Source organism: Equus przewalskii, chromosome 24 (assembly GCF_037783145.1).
Source record: "Equus przewalskii isolate Varuska chromosome 24, EquPr2, whole genome shotgun sequence".
In the NCBI taxonomy this organism is placed as follows: Eukaryota; Metazoa; Chordata; class Mammalia; order Perissodactyla; family Equidae; genus Equus; species Equus przewalskii.
This window is the reverse complement of record NC_091854.1, coordinates 2,664,711-2,692,146: the sequence shown is the minus strand read 5'-3', so window position 1 is coordinate 2,692,146 and position 27,436 is coordinate 2,664,711.

Sequence of the window (27,436 nt, the reverse complement as noted above, 5' to 3'; positions counted from 1 at the left end):
CTCAGAGTGGCCATCAGCCCTCTCCGCATGTATCCTGATGTGTACATTGGATTGCGACACCGACAGTATCACTAGTCCTTAAGCCACAAGGCATATTATTTTAGATTCTGTCATAGGGATATTTCTGGCTGTCCTCTGACCTCCGTAGGCAACATATCCGTGGAATATCTAACCCAGGAAGCAGAATTTTTTAAGATTTCTTGGTAGAACAAGGGAACTCCATCTTGGCTCCTGATTTTAAGCAGTTAGCCTGGTATCCCTCCTAATGTGAGGTACTTTTGGGGCTCATTGCCCAACAAAAACTTCCAGCTCCAGATCTTTTTCTGAATCAAAAGCTCTTCTGGCTTGCAGCTTCAACTCTGCTTACCCCTTTATCCCGTTTTAGAATTGCAGGTGCATTTATCTTATTTTGGAGCCAAGTTATGTTTTTTCTCTTTTAATTACAAATATTTATTGTTGCCATCTATTTATACAGGGAAGGCACAAAGTGTAAACTTATAATTCTTAATTATTTTGCAGAAAAAACTACAAAAAGGCTCATAACCATATTTTATCAGACATATAACTGTTATCCCGTGGATGCAATATTCACACCAACTTTTACATGTTAATATGTACTCACATACCTTTTTTTAGATACTTATCACATTTTCTGGGTATTGTCTCTTCCTTTTTTACATGAGAATAGCCATGCATCCTTAGCATCTGTTTTATACAATGAATCCTCTTCATTGGCCAGAGTTGCTGGGATTAGTGGGTGGTATCTAGGTAACCTGGGTAAGTCAGAGATGCTTCCCTGAGAATTTGAAATTGAGATGGAGAGAGGAAGACAGAGAAAGAAAGGTCAGTTGCTTTTCATGTAGCTCACCTGTATGAGGCAAAGTCAGGTCAAGTTTACCTCCACATGAAAGAAGTAGAAGAAGCTCTTTTGCAGGAGAACTGAAGATACACAGAGAGAAATAGAGTTTAGAGATGGTCAGAGGGCTTTTCAGTTCCTGATTTCCAACCTTTCCTACTTTTGCGTTTCAAGAAATACCTATATATCCTTTACAAGAAATGTATCTGTTTGGGAATACATTATTGAGTTTCTGTTACTTACAAGTAAAATGACTGTTAACTAACTGTTGAAGTGTCATCCTATTGTTCATTTGGTTAAGCTGGACCTATGTTTCCCAGATTCTCCTTCCCCTGTGGTTCTGGGTTAGAGTTGGCTAAAAGTAGTACTTGGATGAGTTTTGGGTGGTAGAAGGAAAACAGTGTCCAGTGCTCTCTGAAGATTGAGATGGTTAGTTGTGGTGACACACTGAGTGAGGACAAGCTGGTTGATTCCACCTTGTCATTTCCCTGCTCCAGATCCAGCTCTTTTGCCAACTGCTGACCTTACTGACCCACAGGGGCCTTAGACCTGTCACCAGGTATTTTCCAGAGACTTCTCCATCATCTTCCCCTACTCATTTCCACTTAGATGTCTGGACATGCTTGGTTTCTCAGAATGATTGGTTTGTGACTTGTCTGATTTCTTAATTCTCTCTTTCAGACATTCATTTCCCCACTCCTCCCACAATTATAGAAGGTCTAATTCCTATAATAAATCTTTTGTCCCATAGTTCATAGTTATTTTGCTTCTCTTATTAAACTCTGACTGATATACTAATGTAACTGATGTCAAAATGCTGCTTCAGAAGAATGATTTCTACCCAGTTTCCTCAACACACTTCCTCACTAAAGGACTCATGCCTTCTGTATTGCTCCTTTGGAAAGTTTTCTGTTCCAATAAAGAAATTTTCGTTATAAATATTATTGAGTATGATGTAACATGTTTGAAATGAAAATATATAAGTTTTTACATAATATTTATTGAGAACTTACTGTGTACTAGGCAAAGCTCTAGTACTGGGGGGATGCAATAGTAATCAAAATAAAAATGTCCCTGATTATATAGGTTTTTACATTCTAGTTGGAAGTGAATGGACACAAGACACAAATAAATGAATAAGATGATTGCAAATAGTGGTTGTACTATGAAGTGGTTGTACAATGAAGGAAGATCTGAGATTGAATAACTAGCAATGGCAGTTTCTTTAGTCTGAGTGGTCAAAGAAAGCCACTCTGCAAAGTCTTCCAAACAGAGACCAAATGAGATGGAAGACTAACTATATGGAGACCTTGGGAGAGAACATTTCAGGCAGATGGAAACAGCAAGTACAAAGGCCTAAGTGGAGAAAGAATTCAACAAGTTCCAGGAAAAGAGGAGAGAAGTGATAGAAGAAGAGATCAGAGAGATAGATAGGGGTGAAATAATGTATGGTCTTATAGACCACAGAAAAGAGTTTGAACTTTATTCTAAGTGCAACGAAATGTCAGTGCAGAATTAAAATTTGTTGTGATATGTTTTCTGTTTTAAATCTTACTCTGGTAACTGGGTGGAGGATGGATGGTAAGGGGACAAGACTGGAAGCAGAGAGACTACTGTAACTACTGTGTTCAAGAATCAGGACTCAAGGTGTGTAATCATGTAGCACCTTTCTTATTTTCTCTCCCTATCCCTTTGTTACTTATTTCAGTAAGGGAAGTTTTCCTCCTGGCCTTCACTGAAAATTTGACTCATTCAGTGTCTTTTCTAATTACTTGTAGATAACAAATTTCAGAGTCACTTTAAGTTACTTCAGAAATTAGAATGTGCATTCCCATGGAATAATCAACACCAGTTTTATTCAAAGCTCAAGCCTGCTGCAGGTGGGGAGCCTACGTTCTGGGCAGGGATTGTGGCTGGCTTCTTTCTCACCTCCAATTCTGTGGTTTCTGTGTCCTGGGAAGGGAGTTGAAGGGAGGAATGAAAGATAAGAGGATCTGGGACGGGAAAGTTCTGACTTGCCTGGCACCTGCACTCTCTCTGTGTCTGGCTAACATTTAGAGCTTACGCTTTCTCTTCTGGAGTACTTTTGTGGGTGAATCAGAGACCTCACCTCCACCCCCAGCTCTGTGGCCCATTCACTTGCAATCTCATTGATGAGTGATGCTCTCTCTGCCTCTTCATTCATCTACTTCTGGGGTCCCTTTGAGTGATCCTATGGGACATACTATAAGTCAACTTGACATCAGCTCTCTTAGAGCATGTGGACATCATTTGATACACAAGAAAGATTTAGACATAACTGCGCTGAAAAAACTCCAAGAGAACATTCTGATCAATTTAACCACCTCTCCTTTACTCCTTTCTCTCACCTTTTGGTTTCCATGCACGAGTGAGACACCAGTTTTGTATGCTCTTCACTGATACAAACCAGTCTTCTTCCCAAAGTCCTAACTATACTCAGTTTTATGGCTCACGTCATCAAATATTCCACCTGCTACCACCCCTTCTGCAGTCTAACACAACACGAGCCATTCCTCACTTGTTCCATGAAGTATAGCAGAGCAGTTAAGAATATAATAGGGATCTGGACAGCTTGGGATCAAATATGAATTCAACTTATTAGCTGTGTGACTTTCAGTGAATTACTTAAGTTGTTTGCACTTAAATTTTTTAGTTTCAAAAATGATGATAATAATAGTAGCTTATAGAGTTGTGTGAGTCTTAAAAGAGTCAATATTAGTATAATTAGTGTTTGGCTCATTGTAAACACTCAATAGCTGTTGCCTATTGTTCCCTGAAGATTTCGGTTCCTAGATCATTGTTTCTCTTTCTACTTCTCTCTCCAATACTTCTGTGTTCTTAGTTCTTGATCTCAGAGAATCTGAATATATTATTTGAATATATTAATTGAATACCTTGGCTTCTCTCTTCCTCAATAACCTCCTCTTCAATGTAATTTCCTCCACTTTACTTCAGGAATTCTCTCACTTATATCCTACACTTGTCATTAAATCAGATGTAATCCCTGCATAATCTCCATTTATCTCACTATCTAATTTCAACCTCCTGCTTTCCCTCTGGTATCTCAACTGCAATAATCTTTCAGCCCCATCCAGAACCTATAATCCATTGCTCTTACCATATTTGTGCTATCTCTCAGCCTCCTCTTCTCAAGTTACCTCTTAAATATTCTAGAACTTACTATTTCCCTATGTATTCTAAGTTGCGTAATGGATGTGTAGACTCAATCCTTTGTCCATAATTCTTATCTTTCATGATCCTCTTGCTTTATTCTACACTCTTGGCAATACCCAGTCATGGCTAAATGCATCTCCTTCACTACTCAACTTCTGCATAGGTAGCTGACTACAGCTAGACAAGTATCCTATCATTCTGACTGGTCTCACACCAAATTCATGACCACTAACCTCAAATAGGCCTAAAAGGTGTTCCTCAAATCTCATGAGTCATACTTATCAGCATAAAATATGTTCTAGCTCCCAGTTAATTGAAAAGAGTATTTCCTTGACCCTAAAATTCCCTCCAGCTAATGCTCTCTAGCAAAACTCCTTGACAGATTTTTATAGTTGCTGTCTCTAATTATTCTTCACCAGTTGCTCTTGATCCACAACAACTAGCTATTGCCTCACCCTTAATATCATCTAGACTCATGGCTTTAATTCCCAACTATACATTGGCAACTTCCAAATTAAATGTCCCACATGTTCATTTAGATATTGACCAGATACATCATAAAATTAGCATTTTCCCAGCCACCATACCCCACCATTCAATTCCCCTCCACTGTTCTCTTCAGTCTTTCCTGATTGACTAACACTGTCCTTCCAGTTACTCAGGCCAATACCCTTGGGGTCATGATTGCCTTCTTTCTTTCTAATGTATATCCAGTTAGTGAAACCTATCAGCTTTGCCTTATAAATGTATCTCAAATCCAAGCACATTTGAAGACCCCCATTGTTTTCATCTTGGTCTGTGCTACCATCATCTTTGATCTGGAATTTGGCAATGGCTTCCTATTTCAACCCTGACTACTTCTCCCCAGATGTCTTACAGTCAATTCTCAACATAACAGTGGGAGTGATCCTGGTAAACTCTATGGCATGATGACTAATTTGGGGGGAATTTAAAAACAAAATAGAACTAAAATACTAGACATCAATAACATGGAATAGATGAGAAGTGATAGGAATTAAAACATTCTAAGTTTCTTCTATTAGATAACAACTAGTTAAATCCATGGTTTGCATTTGGGGAGTTATTGGGGGAGGGGTTTTCTATGCCATGAAGCAACATTCCGTCTAATTCCCCAGTATAAGTTTTCAATAAATCTGATGAAAGTGCTATATGCTAATTAGTCTTAAAATGGAAAGAGAATTTTTAAACTTAATTAACACCATGTTGTTTTCTGTGGCCTGTTGACAGAGACCAAGTTGTGTGGGAAACTTCCTTTCAGAATAGTACAGTTACTATCTATGTTAAGCGTGGTCTTTCACATTGTGAACCCATATTTTCCACTGGAAGGGCCTATTATAAATAGGATTTTCTTCTGCTAAGAAAATTTTGTTAGTGAGGAAAGAAGGAAAGTCAAATTTAGATTGGCTAGGCTCAGAGGAAAAAAGGAGGTATTCTTTTAATATAAGTACATGAGGAATCCTTTAGTAAAGTTATAATTGTCGGTCTTCTTGGTCACTTGGTAAGTACTTATTGATATCCATTTTATCTATGTTGGAGATACAAAAATCACATAAGATATGTGAAAGTAACCTGAAAAAATGTTTAACCACGGTAGTTATTACCTATGGAGAGGAACGTTTCTATTCTATCACTGGTGGGGTGATTGAGATCTCCTGCATACTTCGCCTCACTTTCATGTTCTACAGCTCAAAGGTTCTATTAATCCCATTCCCACTTTGTGCATTTGAACTTCAGGAAGGAGGCAGACAGAGTATGAAACTAGTGTAGGCACCAGCCCCATTACCGAAGAGAAACGACTCAGGTGATTCCTATCTCTTCTGAGTCTCCTTGGTTTCTCTGCTCCTCCCCTGACGTGAGCTTCAGTAACTTAGGCAGAGTTTCATAATATGAAGGATTCTTAAATAGAAAGGTCAAGAGTCTTGACTTCTCTCAACTGTAATATGGGTCATCTTCGTATTTTCAGTCAAGTTCTTCAGTGCTGAATCACTTGTATGGTTCACGTGGGGCTTTTGTTTGGCCAGTCATTCCTTAGCTCTTACACTAGTCAGTGCTTACACAGAGTTACAGGGTTGTTAGTTTTACTTTTTAGCCATGTGACTATAAGGGAATAAGAATGAGTTTGTAAGTCACATGCTCACAGGAATCTTATCCTTTTATGGCATACCTTAAGTGGAAGTTCCTATGAATGGAATGCTCCCAACCCGGAATCCCCTATCAAGAAAGGATCTTCTTTTTCTTTTCTTTTCAGTTTTCATTTATTTAAAATGTTATAACAATAAATTCCCCCAAAGAACTTTCACTTTGGTCTAAATGCTTGATCTTGCTAAGTTTTGACAGGTTGCAAATTGTTTACTTCAGATTCTTCAATTCCTCATTAGTTGAACTGACATAAGAGCAAGAGCCAGATCCTCTTCTCTTTGCTGACGTGGTCACATGCATAATGAAGAGTAATATGCACTCTATCTGTTAAACTCCAGTAATAATACATTAGTTTACAATATAATAATAAATAATACAAAATAATGTATTAGTTTACAATTTCACAAGCAGACCAGCTCAATGGTTCCTTTGCTTACTACTACACAAACAACATGAAAGAGTAAACTGAGTAAAAGCTACACTAACAACACAAAAGAGTAAATTGAGTAAAATCACTGGCACTTTGAAAAGCCAACAATATCTCAAAATGGTTATTGGAATGTATACAGACTCTGTGGAACAGATGAGAGATTATGCCCACATGCTAATATTTACTCATGCATCGTATTTTTACTGGGAATATGTGATTGTCGCTTTCAATCATTAAGAAAGTGCAGAGGTTAGGGAATGGCATTCACACAACTTTCCTTTGGCCAATTTTTAGTGAAGAGGCATGTAAATATTTTGTTTTCTTGAGGAATGACAGAAGATTTCCAATTTGCACAATCTCAATTACTTTATCTACTACACTGAAATATTTCTATATTTTTGCATGATTTGCTACATAGATTAAAGTGAAATCAGTAGGCGAGGCACAGTATATATTGTAACAGAGTGAACAAATATAGCCGTGAACACTGGGCAAGGACTCTTGGCAGCTCTTCCCTGAAAGCTGTGGAGGACCTGCTGTGCGGAGCCCTAAGGCATTTTGACAGTGAAAAAGCACACTGATAAATAATGTTTTAAAACATTTAATTAATAACTAAGGCCACAGTATGTATCCCTTCTAGCTCAGACAAGAGACTTTTTTTTTTTCTTTACTCTGCAGTATTAGCAACTTTCCCAAGAGGTAATATACAAAAGATATTGGGAAATGCCAGTGTCTTTTTAATTAGTGTTTTTGCGTAGAAATCCGTTATAAACTTTCCACAATGAATTATGGGGAGATAAAATGGCAACTCACCTAACAATAATGATAATAATTATAATAACAATATGATACTACTGCATAGGAAGACAATAGAATGTTTAAAAGCTCAGACTCATGAGTCATAGAGATCTGGGGTCAAATATAACCCTGCCAACACATGACTGAGAAAACTATGTTAACCCCCATGCTTCTCAGTAAAGTAGGGAAAGTAATAGGACCTATGCACAGTGTTGTTAGGGTTAAAATAGATAATATATGTAAAATACTTAGTACCTGGCACAAATTAAACACTCTGTATATCTTAGCTATTAATTATTATGAGTATTGGTATTTTATACAGTTCTCCATCTTGAGGGAAAGAGTGGCAGAGTATGCTCTGCACCGGTGCAAGAACTGTTTCGGATTCTGATCCATTAGGTAGTCTCCGGGGCAGAAAAGGAAGAGAACACTGTAGATCTGGCATCTATTAAAGAACTTAGAGGAGACTCCTGGTCCTCATATCACTTCATAGTTTCCTTACTAATCCTTTTGGGATTAAGAGACAGAGAGACAGGCAGAGGGAGAGGGAAAGACAGAGAGACAGGGAAAGGGAGAGGGAGGGAAAGAGAGAGACAGACAGACAGATAGACACTCCTTACAAATACCACCTCAAAGTAGGAAACCAGATTTTCTTAAGTCCTGCTGATATGCAAACATGCCATGAATTCCTCGCTGGGGGCCTTCCTCCTTGATCTTTCAGATGGTGATTTCTTTTCACTTGTTCACTCATTCTTTCCTAGATAGGCTAATGGGGACTTTTAAATCTAGTCACTTTCCTCAAGAAAGCCTTTCTGACCACCAAAGTCTAGGCTTGTGTCCCTCCTGTGTGCTCCCAAAGCACCCTATACTTTTCCTGTCTCAGCACCAAACTGTGTGATATTTTCCCCGTTTTCTTGTCTTGCTTCCCCTCCCAGTCTGTATGCTCTGAAAAGGTGGGCAGCATTGTTTGCCCAATGCCTCACACAATACCAGGCACACTGTGGTTACTCAGTACTTTTCATGTTGTTGTGAATGAGCTGGCTAGCTGTGCAAGTAGCCATATTCCAGTGTTGTGTTTTTAAGAACATATGTTCTCCTTTGATAGAAATACAGGCATAAGGGATATGAAGTGAAGGGTTACATGTGGTAGCGATAGTAAAATAAATAAATTGGATGAGGTACACAACCTGTCCATTATTGCCCCTTTTCCATTTGCACAAAGACAAAATCTTGCTATTTGTTCAGGAGACACAGGAAGGTATGAAAATATGAGCCTTATCCACATACCTTCTTTGACTCACAAATTTGTTTAATTGTGTTGTGCACTTGCAAAATGATTGTTATCCCATTAGCATAAGGTAGTATAGTTATAAAAGGATTATGATGTTCATTGTATAGTAAAATAAGTATAAGTAAAATCTGTACATGGTTTTATATTTTACAGAGAACTTTCATATCTGTTTCATAATAACTAAAGTCTTAATATTCATTCCATCTGAATCTTCCCTTGGGTTGTCAGTTCCTCAGCCCAATGAATTTTAATAAACGACTTCTATATCCAGAGATCTACCTAACCTTCCCTTGCAACCTTGAATCTAAGGACTTGATTGAAATTCTTTTGTTTCTACCCAAAGAACAGCTCAAAGCTCTGTGATATTTTGTGCCCATTTGACCCCAACTATTTTCCAACCAGTGGCAACAAGTTTTGTTTTTGTAAATTCAGTGTTCAGTCACATATCTGAACATACCCTCACTTCTTTCTATCTTACTAATTATCAGTCTTCAAATGGTTTTCTATTCCTCTTTAATCCTCCACTAATTTGGCAAGAACCGCCTGATACCATCTAGGTTTTTCACCCTATTTCAATATCTTTGCATTGTGATTGGAAGGCTAATTTGCTCAAGACTTGTACAATGATGAGCTTTTCTCAAAACAGAAGCAGCAAGCTGCTTCACACCAACGTATACTTGGCCCCTCTCCTGTCAATCCATATGTAGCAGATGCAGATAGAATCTGTTGGTTGGCACAAGAAGCTCTACGCACATGGCTCCTATTTTTAAGCCTCTGTTGGTATCCATGTGCAGAGAATGCGGCTTGTTACTGATGGACTCTGAATCACTCCAAAAGGAGCCAGACTCAGAAATCCATGCAAGCAACCTAAAAATGAAGAACTTCCTAATGTGTGTGTGTGTGTGTGTGTGTGTGTGTGTGTGCACGTGCACGCCCGCGCGCGCACACGCGCACATGCATGTGTATGTACATTGACCAAGAAAACATGAATAATTCAACCCTCTTATACCCAGCCCCTGAGCTCTCAGTACTCTGAATAGAATTACAATGATTCCATATAAATCATATCAGTCTGGAAAGGTCCAATGATTATATTGACAAATTTTCTCTCACTCTCCACCTTTTGAACAACACTCTTATAGAGGCACAGATATATGAATTAATGGCTCTTTGATTTTAAATAATTGATGCAAAAGGCCATAAGGGCAGCTTGCAGTAATATGTCATTGTGTGGAGAATGAAGACCCCCAAAGATAATTTCAAAAACATGTTGTGTCCTGTCATTAATGATAAAAGTGCATGAATTGATTTGGCTGTCATCAAAACAAGAGATGTTAGATATGAGATTTTCAAAGTGGTTACTAGAAAGTGAGAACCAAGTGATTACTTGATTTTTTTGGGTCAGTGATTATAGTAATTCTTTATTATAAATTTTTTTTTTCACAAGATACCTTTCAAAATATACTAGAATTCCTAACAAGAATTTTTAGTGGAGAAAGGGATTGTTATTCAAAAAATGTTTCCTTTTTTAAACTTTCCCTTCCCATATCTGAGCTGACACTTTGCGCTTTTTATCTTTATCCCATTCTTGTCCATTCTAACAGTACCTACCCTTCACATTTTACGCTTCCTACTATCCTATAATGTCTGGAATAGATTAAGGAAGACCCAAGGTATTTCAGAACTAGGAAGGGATGTGATGCAACAGAAAGATATTTTTGGGATAAGGGACTCAGAAAGTCTAGAGAGAGGCAAACATGATACAGGAGGGTTTTTAAAAATGATGCTCCCTAGGGGCTGGCCCCGTGGCCGAGTGGTTAAGTTCGCGCGCTCCGCTGCAGGCGGCCCAGTGTTTCGTTGGTTCGAATCCTGGGCGTGGACATGGCACTGCTCGTCAGACCATGCTGAGGCGGCGTCCCACATGCCACAACTAGAAGAACCCACAACAAAGAATACACAACTATGTACCGGGGGGCTTTGGGGAGAAAAAAAAAAAAGGAAAAAATAAAATCTTTAAAAAAAAAAAATCATGCTCCCTATCCAAGAAGATGCATCCTAGAGGGCCCGATACCTGTTATATTATCCTTAATCTCAGACTTTGATTTACAATTTTGTATCTCAGTTTAGGAAGATACTGCCCAATACCCTTGACTTCTGCATCCATCTGTCAGCCACCAGTCTTTCCCTAAGATGATGCCCAGATGGAATTTATCATCTGGGTAGTAAAACAATATTTTCAAATTATGAGTGGCTAATAATATCATTAGTGGATTTTGACCAGTACTTTTAATAAAATAGAAAACATCAGCTTGTATATACAAAATAAGGAATAGTATTAGTTGTGTGAAACATTTGTTTTGGTTATAGTGTGTCTGTGTGTTTACTGAGTCATGATCCAAATATATTTATTACTATGGTCAGTGGTCAAAAAAGTTTAAAAGACACTGTATTGACCTCTTATATTCATCAAGTCAACAATGCTAGTCCACCCGTCAAGCTACTTAAGAATTGGCTAATAACAACCAGCTTAATCCTCCCGTCTAGAACCTTGCTTCTGCCTTGACTTCCCAGTACCAACCAAACCCTGAGCGTGGATCAATGACTGTTTAATTAGAGTCTTTTGAGATCACCTCCACTGCACCAAGGAGGATAAAAAAGAATGTTCCTACCTCAGGACATCTGAGAGGAAGAGAGATGATGAGGGCATGCTCTCTTCTCAGTCCATGCATAGCTCTGCACAGTAAGGGAAAAAAGAGCATTCCTCCTCCCAGAACCTCCTTCCAGAACCACCTGTTGAAAGTAACCTAAAATCAATCCTGTCTCCCTGTAATTCTAACCTCACCCCTTTCATGTGCAGTTGAGGATAGAAGTTCAGGCACAAGCACCCATATTCTAAATCAGGAACACAATGAAGTATGCTACGGTGTTTGACTAAGTAACCATGGTAAAAACATGGCTCTGTGTCACCCTAGAGAGGGGATCCTATAAATCCACCTCCCATATCCACATCACAGAGGATAAGGAATATACAAAACCCCTTTAGCTCTCCTGACTCAATTTTTTTCCAGATCACCTCCACTTCACCTTTGCTACATAATTGTTACTCCCTTCCATTGTCTCAGGCTGTGTGACTCACCTTGGCTGTGGTCTTTGGCTTCTTGTTCTTTTGTCAGATCTCATCGTTAAGCACCTTATTTGGACATGTTTCTCTGACCTCACTCTCAGCCCTCTCTTTAGGATAGAACTTTATATGTAATTTTTGTCTCCCTGTACTTTCCACCTTTGCACTGTGTCACCCAGGTCAGTTGTATTACTCCATACAGCTGATCTAGAAGGGGAAAGGGAATTAGACATAACTCTTTGCTTTTCCCAAGTTGAAATATATATTCTCTTTTCTACTCTGCTCCCTCCTGTCATTTTTCTCTCAAGATAATTTCAAACTAAGGCTGTCTGATGTCGGGTTCTTCTTGAAGCCAAACCTGGGCCAAGGGTTGAGGTGAAAGTCATTTTATTTCTCCAGAGAACCATTTAGGAAATGGGACCAGCAGGATAGAGAAGGGAAGAAGCCAAGTCAGGTGCAGTTTATGCAGCCCAGTTCTAGAGTATACACTACACCTCGGAGTTTGGGAGTTTGGCCCTACCTGGCAAAGGAGCAGAACTTACATACTTTCACATCAGTCCTTCTATCAGGAAGTATACTGGGAAGAGAAGAGCCTGGAATCACTAGTGCTGATCTCCAGGCACTTCTGCTTCTCCTCAATGCTGGGGGTGGGGGCGGGTGGTGGGAGGGGTGGGGAGGGTGGGGGGCAGTCCTCTGAAGTAAAGCTGGTGTTGGGGGAGGGGCACAGGGAACTTGTAAAAGGGATCCTAGGGGATGTGGGCAAGGCACCATGAGTGTGCAGTACAAAGATTACACCTTTAGTCTGAAAAGTTGAAGCTATTTTCTAAAATCACATAAGAATTTTGACTAGAGCTCCCTTTCCAGCCAAAAGGAGCCATGCTTTCCCATTGCTGGTGTCAGGATGAATCAGAACCGTGTTGCCTAGATGCTGATATACTCAGCCGGGGTGGGGTGAAGTGACCTAAAATTATCTAATGCTACTGAATGCTCATTATGGCCTAGGCACCATTTTAAGCCTGGAAGATATATTACTTCTTTTAACCTCATTTAATTCTCTCATCAACCCAGTGCAATACATATTGGTATGTGGTTGAGCCAGGCAGTCTGACGCTGGAGCCTGTGCTTCTGTTCAAAAAGAAGCTAATATGGGCTCTTCCACATTAGAAAGAAGAAACACCTGACTCTCAGGCCCAATTTCTGCAAATAACACCTCAATCTCCACACCCCAAAAAAAGTAAAGAAAAAAGATTCCCAACTTAATGGAATGAGAGTCCCAAGCCTGACCTTATTAAGCTGGATTCTTGCTAATGTGTGTAATCCATGACCACACACACAGTGTTCCTGCGTTGGGATCAGAGGATGATCTCGTGTTCTGGGATGCTTTTCCCTCCAAAGGGAAAATCTTGTTGTCTGACTAGGCTTCAAGAGCCAAGATAGATCCTAAGCTTTATAGCTTATGACACATTTTCAAAGTGAAATTCAAACAATAAAAACTATACCAAACTATAAATAAATACAATGAGGCCTCATAATTCTCGGAGTCTATCCATGATAATTACTTCTTTCCTTCTTTAAAATATATCCAGTTCTTTCAGAAATTTATTTTCTCTCTTTTTTTTCGGCCGGGGATTGGGGGGAGGGTGTTTCAGCTCTCTTGATGTCTTAAGTACCAGTAGCTTCTGACTTTGGAGTAATCAGCTCTATCATCCTGTTTTCTCTTCTCTCCACCCCACACTTTAATATACACGCGTCCCCCCCCCCCCCCAACTTTACACACACATGCACACCAAAATTAGTCAGCTTTTTCAATGTTAGTTCATGGTGCTCATTAATCTCACATATAAGAAATAATATTTTCCCTTAGGAATAATGGAATTTATCTCTTAGGAATAAGATTTGAAGGACAGAAGTTTTTCGTTTGCCCAGCTGCCATCCTTTACAAACAGTAGGAAGCATGCTCTTTTTCCCCTTACTGTGCAGTGATTCTGTTCTTTGGATGATGCTCTTTGGTATCGCTACAATTTCTGCTACAAACTGAATTTTCCCCCTGTTACTGCTGGTTTATATTGTTCTCCCCTGCAGAGTTCCTTACCTGGTTTACTTCCATCGGCAGCAGTTTGTGAGTCTCAGATGCTTTGCTGTTTATATTAAACTGAGTTTGTGTCAAAGAAGCTGTGAATTCATTACCAGAAGGCTGTGATTCCGTCCTGAAATTTTATCTTAGTTACCTGGTTTGTCCTCCATTATTAGTCAGTTTCTTTTCACTTAGAATTGTATTATATTAACTATTTTATAGTTAATATAGAAAACTGGGCTGTCTTCTTAAGCGCCATTTTAAACAAAATGCAATATAGTTCTTTAACAAAAATATATGTTTCGATATAATTATCTTTCTACTTTAAAAATTGTTTTTCCAAATGTGGAGTATATATTCTCTCCAGATCTTCGTTTTAGGTGTGCTTGTCTCTGAATTAATGAATTCCCCAGGTTTTAGATAACTATTGATAATATTTTGATATCAGCTCTCTTTACTAACATATCAAATTAATTTTGAATCAATGCCATCTAGTAATATTATAATGGAAAATGAGATTGCATTTGCTCTCTGAGAATTCTCTTCTAGCATTCACTTTGTGCTCCATGAGGAGCAAATCTATTAAAGTCACACCATCTTTGTCTTTCTAAGCCTTAGTTTCCCCAAGTGCTCAGTGAGAAATAACATAAAAGGCACCCTAGTGCTGTGTAGACTAATGACAAAAATTATTGGATTAATGTTTGGAAAGTGTTTCAGAATTCTCTCAAGAAAGCTATTATGTAAGTAGCAAGTACTATTATTATTTTGCTATTTCAGCTTCCTTACTTTTCATCTCTCAAAGTCATTTGGGTCATTTACTATGGAATTTTCTGATTCCTTGACAATTTTTAATGGCTCTTTGGAGAGCCTTTTGAGGGCCGTTTAATCCCCTTGTTGATGATCCATCTGCTTGCAGAATTCATGTGTTTTTCGCAACACATTAATATTCAGGATTTAAAAAAATAGTTGTAGTGATTTTGTACCTAGATGAAATTGCTTATCTTTTGGAGGAGAAATTTATGTTCTTGCTTTTCAAATTGGATTTTTTATTTTTTGTAGACTTTTTGATTGTGTGTGGGGAGGTGGAAATGGAGCTCAGGAATGCCAATTATTGATGATATTATTTGGAAGAAATATAACTGAGGCATGGTCCCCAAATCATTCTGAAACCACACAAATGCCTCCTTCCTAGTAGTATGTCTGTAGTATGGCAATCTTTATGCTCTCTAGATTAGAGTCACCAATGTACAATGCCAATTCTTTGAGTATGGAGCATGTGCTGTGAATTCCCATCCATATATTATAAAAATTTACATTCTCTCACAATTCCCACAATTGAGGAGAAGAAAAGGACAGCATATTTATTGGATTCCTTATCCTCTAAGCTTCTGTGAACAGGAGGTGGAACCAGAGGCTGATTTCTTCCATAGAAGCATGTAATTATAAAAGTTCTAGAGTGGGAGAGAATGATAAAACTGGTGATTAGGATGATACTGCTGGTTAGTCACAAAATTATATCTATAAGATGGTTTAGGGTTTTATTCAGCATTTATTTCCACATGTTACTCCTCTAAATCTAGTCCCAAGTGAGTTTAACAGATGTAAGTTTTACCTTTAGGAGTGTTAACATAGAAAGGGAAAACAGTCAGGCTCAAGTTTCCTTGTTTAGATAGTGTTCTGAAAATAATTTTTTTCTACCTGGGCAATATTAACTGACTCTGTTTTTAAAAAATGAGTAGTGCTTTTTATTGTGATAATCAGCAATTGAAAGGAAATAATTGAACATTATCCTACCTTTACTATAGTAACTATATTTTAGGGTAAGCAAATAGCTCCAGCTGATGAGAATTATTCTTTTCTTTTTTTCTGCAGAAGAATGCCAGCTAATAAATGTGGAAAGAATTAGAAAATCATATGCTTGTAATCCCCAGTGAAATAATTGTTTGAGACCGTGATCTTCAATGGAATATACAATTAGGTGAGAGGTTGTTGGGGAACTTGACAGTGAGAGTTCAGCTGTCACCACCTGAAACGACGGATCAGCTAAGTGTCACTCATATGGGAGGACCAGCCAGTGTGTCTCCTGAGGAACAGCACCACTGATGGAGTGTCCTTGCCACAAGATAAGTTGACTTCACATTTAATCAAGCCTCTGGAGCTAACTCCCATTTATGAGAAAAATGGAAAATAAGAATATAAACATCATCACAAAAAATACAGATAAATCCAAAATGTGAGCCATTCTATAGGAGAAATAAGCATGTTTCTGTAATAAAGCAATGGTGTGGGGAAAGCAGGTATGAGAGACAAGGGACTGCTTCATTTTATTTTATTTTTTTCAGGGAAAGATTTGCCCTGAGCTAACATCTGTTACCACTCTGCCTCTTCTTTTATTTTTTTTTTTTACCTCCCCAAAGCCCCAGTGTGTGGTTGTATATCCTAGTTGTAAGTCCTTCTAGTCCTTCTGTGTGAGCCGCCACCACAGCATGGCAACTGACAGATGGGTGGTGTGGTTCTGTGACCAGGAAATGAACTCGGGCCACCGAAGTGGTGAGAGCGCTGAACTTTAACCACTATGCAATCAGGGCTGCCTCGAGACTACTTTATTTTAAAACAACCAAATGTAATGAGCACATCTTGTTTGAATCCTGCTGCAGAGAAAGCGATGGCTAGAAGGACATTTTTTTGAGACATTCAGGGAAATTTAATTATGGAGTGCACCTTGGATGATGACAGTGAATTATCATTAATTTGTAGATGTGACAATGGCATCATAATTGTTAAGAAAAACATTATATGTTTAAAAAGTTATACACTGAAATATATGAGTGAAATGAAAGGGGGTCTAGGATTTAGAATACTTCCACAAAGATTTAAAAAACCAAGCTGCATCAAATGAAGTGAAATCTTGAAGGTTGCATGGAGAATCATTATACTTTCTTCTTTTGTATATGTTTGAAAAGTGTCAGGATAAGATAATTTTTAAGTGAGTAAAAGGGTATGTGCTTGAGAAAGCACTTCATATTTCCTATTTTTTCACTGGTGTAACAACATCATTGAATTCTTAAGCATTGTCACTGCTAATTAGTTCCATGAAAAACTGATGGGTTGGGGTAATCTTTTTTATTCCTTGGGACCATCAGAACCACAGAACATGATTTTTATTACTTATTTGTTTATACTTATTTATTTTTACCTTAGAGTCACATTAAAACTTTTAATGAATATAAAGCATCATGCACTTGATTTTTGAAATAAGAAACTGACAAACACTCATTTCCTTCATGCTGTCAAAGATTTGATCTTGTACCTCTTCTCCTATAGTTCTAAATTCCAGTCTTCCTCATCTGTTCTGGGATGGGCCAGGCAGCCTCTCCCTTCTGTACTTGATACATGTTAGTCCCTTTAGCTAAAATGCAATCTCATTTCTTAAGTACTAAGCAAATTTCTCATCATATTTAAAGTCTTAGTACAGGTACTCTACCATCTATGAAAGTCAACTTGACTCCTTCAGTCTATTTCTTCAGTGTTCCTTAGAACAATTTCTTTTTCTTACTTTTTTGTGTACTAGTCTCCTAACTGAAGGATAAGATCTTTGAGCACAGGGCAGGTACCCTATTCCTTCATCTTTGTGTCTTTTCTTAGCACAGGGCCTCATATCTATTAGAAACTCTAAATGTTTGTTGAATGAGTAAGTGAAGGAGAGTCTGTTAGTGTAAACTAGCTGCATATTGGGAAATCTTACAACTGAGACGTCCTTATTGTAAGAAATGTTTTTCAGTTTCTCTCCTTATAGTCTCTGGGGACTGCGATTTTGGCATCCTAGGCAGGAGCAGTAGAATTTGGCCAGCTCAGATGTCTGGGGACTGGCTTTGGGTGCTTTTAAATTCATGGCTGATTTTCTTTTAAAAGTCAACAACTTTGCCTTAGGAAGGGGGGCATATTTCCACTGTTTTCATGCTGCTGCAGCCACCTTCTTTTCCTTCTTCCAGTTTTTACCACCAACCACAGCATCCCTTCCTGACAGCCTTCCTTCCCCGTGGGCTCTCCAAAACTCATTTCTGTTTATTGTTGCATTATGTTAGTGTGGAATGGAGGGTGAACTTTGTATTATTTCTCTCACCATGCCATGTAATATACATATCAAAGGCAACTTTCCCTGAAGCTGCGTCTGGTATCTGGGGACCATGCTTTGTAGAATCTCTCTTTGCAGAGTCAAAGATCTGAGCCCAATTCCTATTCACAGACTATTTCCATTGCTGCTGAATTCCTGCAGGGAAAACAATGGAGAAATATTGAAACCTATGGGAAAGTTCTTAAAGCTGTCAGTTTCCCAATCCTCTTGGCTTGTTTCTGTTTCCCCAAAATGTACCATATATCTTTCCGAAATGCAAGCAGGAGGCTCAGTCTCCCTTTGAGTAGGAGCCGGAATTTTTGTGACGTTTCTCTCCCCTTAAATTAACAAATGTCCTCAGTTTACCTGAGAAGCTCAATTCCCTTTACACGGGCTAACTAAAAACTCATAAAGTCCGTAAACTTGGAGAAGTTTGCTAATGGTTCCTTACCTCAATTGATATTTCAAATAATTCCACAATTCCGAGGTGTTTTTTTCCCTTCGTAGGTCAAAAGAGCAGCATAAAGGTTACTCAGGGGAGGATTCAGAGCCTAAGAATTTGAGTAAAAAAACATAGAAATTATTTAAGGAATTACCAGGAAGTGGTTCATGCCTCATTTTCAAGGTCTTTCAAAACAACTTAGGGTTATATTCAATTACAAATTGAGAGAGATGTTTTCAGGATTAGTTAAAAAAGATGACAGGGTGTACTAAGGAAATAAAATCAGGCTCCAGACAGCATAAAAGTAAGTAGAGGTTGTGAGAGGGGGAAAAGAATTGTGTCCAATAGCCTCTATAGTAGCGAGGCCAAATGGGGCAGCACCACTTGGTCCCCAGTACCAATGCTAGGATGTGAGTCCAATAAGTTAAGCACTTGTTACTCATCTTTTGGAAATGTTGCCAACTCACTTTAAAACTAAAACTTGGAGAGCCAGTCCTGATGGTCTAGTGGTTAAAGTTCTGCACTCTAACCGCTTCGGCCACCCAGGTTTGTTTCCTAGTTGTGGAACCACACCACCCGTCTGTCAGTAGCCATGCTGTGGTGGCAGCTCACATAGAAGATCTAGAAGGACTTATAGCTAGGATATACAACCACGTACTGGCACTTTGGGGAGAAAAAAAAAAAAGAGGCAGAGCGGCAACAGCTGTTAGCTCTAGGGAAATCTTTGCCCGCCAAAAAAAAAAAAAGAAACACCCAAAAAACAAAACTAAAACTTGGATTACTGCAGATGACCGTGGAAACACTTAGAGCAACAAATGTTATTTTCTCAAAACAATTTAGTCTTAGAATTCACAAGAACAAAGAAATAACGTCAGGAACAAAAAGCAACAGTCATGGCATAAAGACAAAGGAGAGAAAAAATATGGAAGACACACTCCCGGCACTCTTCCAGTGACTAACAGGGGCCTTTGTTGCATCATCTAACCATTTTTGGAGCTATGCTGAAATATTTCCTACTATGAAATTACAGTAAAATTCTAATTAGTTTGGTATCCCCTTATGTGTGAAGTATCAAGTTCATCTTTGTTGGAGAGAAAGAAGAAATACCTTGAGTTATGCACATTAAGTTGCCTCAGAGCATAGTCAGGAATGGTGGGAAAGATGCTGCCCAAGAGGTTGCCTACTGGGTTTCTTTTTAATACACATGCCAACACGATCCACCAAGGAATGTCTCCATGTTTATAGTTACAATGATATCTTTGAGGATTTTCTACAATTGCTTTTTTGCTGCAGTAATCTGACTATCAGAGATCTCACCAATTGCTTTGTCAGTGCTGTGGGAGATCCTTACTTCTAATGAGAAAAGGAGAAATTAATGCTTTGTAAGCAACAGTGAGTAGAAGACAGTGTAAAATAAAATATAATCTTAAAAAAGAAAATTTAAATTATGGACAGATGGTTGATAAAGGGCCTGGAGGCACCCAGGAATTTTAGATTGGTGTATTGATGAATGAGTCGCTGTGACTCTTGAGATAGATGATTCTCAGTAGGCAGAATAGAGTAGTAGTTACAATAGTGCCTGGATTAAAATTTTGGTGGTACCACTTACTAGCTCTGTGACGTTGGGCACATTTTCTAACCTTCTATACATCAGTTTCCATATACGTAAAATATGCTTTTCTCCCAGGGTAGTTATGAGGATTAAATGAGTTAATACTTGAAAAGCATTGAGAATGGTGCTTGACACATAGTAAATATGATACATAGGTTTGTTCATCAAATAATACCTAAAGTTAAGTAAAAGTGGTCCCTGATCATGAATATGTAGAGAAAATAATGTTTCAATTTATATGAAAGTTTTATTTCCTTCTTTTAAAAGTCATATTTTGTATTTGTTTAAAATGTGTTTTTTAAAGATAACACATTAATCTATGTATATAATTATAAATTGTAGGAGGTGTTTGTGAAATTATTTTTTGTGCTGGATCACAATTTCACAACTACTGTTCCAGATTAAGAATCTATCTGTAAAATTGAGACAGACATTGGATAGGAATATTTTATGAGAGCATCACTGTTTTTTCAACATGATTAGTATTCTAGAGATATTAGTTTGTTTCACATCCATTTCTAGGATATGTTCTAGAGAATCTGTACGTCACTGAGCCTCTGTAAGGGGAAAGCTGATGTACTGTGTGATTCCTGTCAGTTACCTCTGATTGGTTAATAACAGAGTTGGACACTAGACCAGCAACAGATCAGATTCTCTTTCATGAGATGTGGAGGTAAGAGATAGAAACTCCTGTCAGTCATTGGTTAGATCCTTAGTTCAAGGGTGATATAACTTTGGGACTAGTGTCAATATCACAACTATGTAAAATAATGTGCAAGTTAAAGTTGGAGAGGAGCAAATATTAAATATTAGAGGTTTTTTTAGTTATGACAATTGTGTTCTTTGATTTCCCCAAGGTAACTTTCACGCTGTCTATTCTTTACAACCTAATATTTCCAGGTTTGAATATTTACTGTGGATTGAATGTTGCAAAGAAAAATATTAATAAAAATAACTAAGACTAGGGATTAATAAAGAAGCAATTATACCATTGAGGTAGTGGGAAAACTGCACAAACAAATTATTATGGTTTGTGTATCTTTGAATTAGAATTATACATTGTAGTTACATATTAATACCACCTTTTGTTGAAGTTAGATATCTCCAGGTCTTTTCCTCAAACTTAGTGAATGGGGTATAATCTTTTCAATTATTTTTGGATAATATCAGAAGACCAATAAAATTCTATAACCATTTGCTAAGAAGCTATTTTTTACTAAGTGGAATTTTCAAAATTCACATGTATTCTACTCAAACACAAAGAGAGAAGATTTATGGGGCTTCAGAAAGATTTCCACAAAATTGGGCAGATGCTCACATCTATTTGTGTACATTTTTAAATGAATGCACCTTGTTGTACTCCATCTGTTTGGTACTTTAAACTCTTTCGGGAAATGACATCTCAAAGACTTGAGGAGCCTTATAGGCACACATACACAATAAAACTTCAGACTTGTTTCACAGTGAAATAAAAGCATAGTTGCCTAGGCAGTACAGCTTAACATGTTTCTTTTATTAAGATTAAAACATTTTATAGAATAACACCATAATGTATTTAGGATCATTTCTCTTGTTTTCTTGTGTTGTTCTGTCTTTCTCAATGTCTGTGGATATAAAAATGTCCTATTATGTTTTAAATATTACAGGCATCAGAGGGGGAAACAGCAATGATTTGTGCTTATTACTGCACAAAGTCCAGTAAAGGTTAATGAACTTCTGCTGCTAAAAGAATTAAATATTAAATTTAAACTCAGACCAGGTGAAGAATATAGTGATTCTTCTAAAATCTGCTATAATTATACCTAGGCTTTTCAACCTTGGTCTTATTGTTCTTTGTGCCCAAATAGAACATACAAGATAAAGAAGGTGGTCTTGTTTGAACTACAGTCATTTAGTATCTATCTAGTAAATTTCAGTCATCATCATTTTCAGAGAATGTACAGATTAGGATTTTGTACACCATAAAGAAGAGCAAATAGCTTTGTGCGGCTGTTGGATGGAGACTACAAGATCGCTAAAAATAAAATAATTTTTTAGTTCTGAAACTGAGATGTGAAGTAAAGGATTTGACTTCTGTGGTATGTAATATACTAGAACTTAAACTGTCAGACTAAGAATTTGAAAAATAACACTGTCTCATCAAAATTACACTTTTCTTTACTAAATCATGCAACACAAAACTCAATTTGTAAGAAATTCTTTTATTAAGCAAAAAAATTTACCTACTTAAAAGATAGGCATATATTGGGTTAGCATTTTAAATGGGATTCTAAAATAGGATGTCTCAGTTAAATTTCTCTAGATTAGGGTAAGATTGATAGCCTTATTTTGCATAAAAACTGTCAGTTTTGTATTTCCTTGGAAAAATCTCCCATGTTGAATTTCCTGTATAGAAAGCATGGACATCTGGAGAGAAAAGGATGCTCCCTGGGGAAAAATTCACAGATAATTCTTCATAATTCTATTTTAAATAGAATAGACATCAAATCAGCACATTTATTCATTGATTTATTCATTGAATAAATATTTATTTGCTAAATATCTCCCATGTGTCAGACACGTCAAGAATCTTGTCATACAGCTGTGAGTAAAGCAGATACTTGCCCTCCTGGAGCTTACATTCTCACGGAAAGCATAGAGAATGGACTTGTAATGTCAGCATAGTTATGAATAGAGCCCCTTTCAGGCTCCGTGTTCTGGGGGGTGATAACTTATAAGGTCCCCCTCTATATACATCAAGTGATGATAAGTGCTATTGAAAATAATAACTAGGGTAAAGAAAAAAAGCGTGGGGGAGGGAAGGCTGTTACTGTTAATATAGAATTTCAGGGAAAGTCTTTTAATGAGAAATGAGGAAGCAAGGCCTGTAGAAACCATAGAGAAGAGTGATCCAGGCAAATGCAATAGCAAGTGCAAAGGCTCTGAGGCAGAGGTGCATTTGGACCATTCAAGGACTAGCAAAGAGGCCAGTGAGGGTTGATAAACTGATAAGGGGCAAGAGGGTAAGAGAGAAGTTAGTGGGCCTCTTAAGGACTTGGGCCAATTCCCTGAGTAAATAGAACTCATTACAGAATTTTGAAGAGGAGTGACATGATTGACTTAGGTTTTAAAATGATCATTTATGTTGATTATAAGCTAAAGGAGGGCAGGGGCATAAGTAAGGAGAACAGCTAGAGGGCTGCTTGAATAGTCCAGGCAGAGGGAATGGGGGCTTAGAAGAGGTTGATAGTGGTGTTGTGTGGAAAGAAGTGATTCAATTTTGAATATATAGGCACATCCTATACAAAATCTCCCTAATAAATGCTTTCCCACTAGAACACCCCCTGGTTTTTTAATACCTACATTTCACACTATGCACATATCTCCTAATACATTTTTAAGACCATGCTAATATAGGAAAAATTAATATTTATATTCCCCAAACTCAATGAAACATTTTCAAAAATATAATATGCAGGCGAAATCTCAACTTGAAACTCAAAAACAGTTGCTAGAGCATCAGAATCATGTGTAGATGTTAGAATAACAACCACATTTCAAAAAGAGGATGTGCATCTTAGATGTTGCTGATGCTGGGAGGCATTAGAAAGTCTATAGTTAGAAGCAATGATAAACATTATTCTTAAACATGAGGATGAAAGGATGAGAAGCTTTGCTGTTTTAAAATGGTCTATCCCTTATAGCTCTGTTCAAAAAACATTGGAAGTGTAATACTCTATTTTGCATTATTTATCCAAACATGTCAAATATTTTCCTGAGTCTTAACTCTTCAAAGGTCTCTACAGATACCCAACTGACAGAGAATCTCTGTCAGTTACTCTGAATCTGATAGCTTGCCTGAAATTGCCCATTCATCACCCAAATTGTCAGTACCACCACTTTCCACGGCAAGTGACAAACAAAGACAGCTTTAACCTTTTTCCCTTCTTCCTTCTCAACCTTTGCCAAGCTTCAAGTGTCCGCTTCACTTGGTAACTAAACGTGCTGTAGGGAATTGCCTGATTTTTATTATAAATTTTTGCCTGCATGTTTTTTATGACCAATGTTATTTACCATGAAATATTATAAAGTATTTTACAACTAAACAACTTTTACTGTGTTATAGGTACACTTTAGAAATTTAGTTGAAGGCTTTTGGTCTTACATAATTCACTATATATATTTTTTCCACTGAAATAATGTGGTTATTTTTTGGATACAGAACATCTAATGCTCAGAAACACTAATGCTAAGAGAAGATACCTGTCTTTTGAAGGTAGGGTCTATAGAGAGGAGATGGGTCAAAGATGATTCCAGAATTTTTAGCCTGAGCTAACTGAAGCGTTAAGAGTTACAGTTATATACAATGTATCTGATTACAAGAGGAGCAGGTCTTGGAGGAAATTCTGTTTTTGACATCTTGAGTTTGAGATTCCTCTTAGATATCCTAGCTGAGATATGAAATAGGTAGTTGAATATATCAATCTGTTGTTCAGGAGAGAGAGCCAAGCTAGAGGTATCATGTTGGGAGTAATCAGTAACAATATGAAGGTTTTTAGTCCTGAGGTTGGGTGCGATCACATAGGAAGTGAGGTTTTTGTTGTTTTTTAATATGGTAGATTGAATACCACGTCTATAATAGTGGAATAAATATGAAAATGGTTGATATAAGAAAATATTGATGATATCCTTGAGTAGATGAGGGATCGGATATAAAGTGCGTGTGTGCGTGCGTGCGTGCATGTGTGTGTGCGTATTGGGGAGGTGGGATTGGCCTTAATAGGAGCGTTAACAATTCATCTTTAGTATAACAGAAGGAAAGGCAGAGCATCTGGGCACAGACTTAGGTAAGTCGGTAGATGCAGCATGGGAGCTTACTGGAAGCCTTTTCCTATTGTTTCAATTTTTCTCAGCGCACAAAGGAAGCACGTTCTTTAGTTGAGTGCTGAAATAGTGGAATGAGTTTGAGGTTATGAAGAAAATGTCTTATCTGTAGGTTGGGAACTATTAGTGACGCCATGTTCCAAGAAAGATGGACGTGACATGAAAACAGGAGTCATTAGGAACAAGGAGTAAAATAAGTGTGAGGCAAAGGTGTTGCAAAAGACATAAAAATAGTAAAGGATGTTTCTGCAGAGACTTGCTATAGACGCAGAAGAGTGCTTTTTTAACCAAGATGCCACAAGCCTTCCAAAGTGGGCTACCAAATGGTTCTCAATGTTTATAATGCTTTTATTTCAGACAAGATGATAAAATGGGACTCTTTCTGTCTCTGTTTTGGTTGAGGTCTCAAAGACTGAGAACAATGCAAAAGGTACCAAGTTACCCTATGTCCTAAATCAAAGAGCTAGTCCACCTAATCAGGACATGCTAAAAGGTTGTGAGATCAGTTCAGACTGCCTTAACCATCTCCTACCTCTAAGGTCTGTGAGTGGATGAGGTTGTAAAAGAGTGAGAACATTGTGGAAAGAGTTTCTGCAGTGCCTTAGAGTTTCACCTCCTCCCTCAAGGGGGCTTCCTCGGGAGGTTGAAATGTGTCCCCCAGAGTTTTGGCCAGGGATGGAAAAGCCAAGACAAGGAAGGCTGCTCTGGGAGCAAGCTACACTTCCATCCCAGCAGCACAAGGGTGCGTGAATTTCCCATAGTGGTCCTTTGGAGAAGGATGACCCCATATAATTTTAAAGGAACCCTCAAAGTCATCCAGCCTAGAGCAAGATAACCTGAACAGAAAAAAAGAAATAAGCAAACGAAAAATTATAGGTGAATTGTAGGATGCAGCAATTCGTGAGGAAAGGAGGGGCTGGCAGAATTGTTAGTATGTAGTCATCTAAATCCACAAGCTCTGGACAGGGGTTCCCGGGAGGAGATTCTCTGAAGAACCTGCAAGAGCCTAATCAGGAAAAAAAGAGTTGCATCCAGAGAATCTTGACACCCCTACAACAAGTAGGACTGTATACTTTGCTCCTAATCCCTTCTCCAGCTGGGCTGGAGCCAGAGAGGTCTGCAACTCTAACTGAACAGAGTAAAAGAGGCAATGGAGGAGAAAAAACACCATATTCCCCTCCCCATCAGGAGCTTTCAGGCCTGAGACAGGCCCTAGCTGGGGCGGGAGAGAAGACTTTACTTGGATATAAGTTTCAAATTAGGGTATTGTATGAAAAAGGACTGGCCATTTTAATTCTTGTCCTTAATATGAATAGAGGGTTAGGAAAAACACCTTTCTTTTATGTTTGCTGTCCCAGGATATCACAGACTAAGCTCTCAATAAATGACATGCTGACCTCTCTCACCAATTCATGACCACTAACCTCAAGAAGGCAATCCTAAGACATTGACCTGGCCCATTTACTCTCCCTCTCTCTAGGAGCCATTCATACTCTTTTTCTTTCTCCTTAAATATCTAACAACTCTTTCCCCTTCTTATCTGTTTGTGAATGTTCCCGCAACCTTGGTCACTCCTTCCTGTCATTGGGAAAGGTTGTCAGTGAGTTCCTTCCTTCCTCAGACCCTAAGCTAATGGACTTCAGAGTTTTTTAGCAGTAGAGCCCCATGGTTTTTCCTAATAAAACCTTAAATAGAACGTTAAAGTAGAACTGCTCTAGTTCAAGCATAGAGTTGAGCTGGAATGTGTTGATGTCTCAGAGCTCTAAATGCTCAGCCATACCCTCCTTGATACCCTCTGTCACCCGCCCCAGTGGCTGCTAGACCAGGAGGTATTTCTAAAGAGAGCTCTCCCTTCCTGATACTCTATTCTTCCTGCCATCCTAGCCAATCTATTATCCGTGTATTGATAAATATAAAACACTTAGGCTCATGCCTAGAACTTAATAAGTGCTTGGTAAGTGTTAGCCACCATTAGTATCTTAAAGCCTGGAGTGCCCATTTCTTTTCCTTCTTTCTCCTTATCACAGACTTTCCATAAGATTTCTGGTCTTGGGCCCTTTATTTTTTATTGCACACGTCTGCCCCAATAATGTCATCATCTGGTCTGCTGCCACCTATCACTTCTTTGCAGACAATTCCCAGTTCTACACCTCTAGTCTGTCTCTTAGGTTATTGATCAACCTCTCCTTCCTCCAGAGGGTCATTGGCACATACACTAACCTAAATTTCTTCTCATGTCCAGTTCCTCTTCACAGTTTCTGTTTATGGTCACGTCATCCTTTTCCGAGGGTTAAGACATCATAGTCGTCTTCGAATTATTCATCTTCCTGATGCCAATCAGTTGTCGCATCATACAGATTCTGCCTCTGAAACTTAGCTAACATATCTCCACTCCTTTCCTTTCCCAATGCCTTTGTAGCTCAAAAGCAGCCATAGACAATACATAAAGAATACGCATGGCTGTGTTTTAATAAAATTGT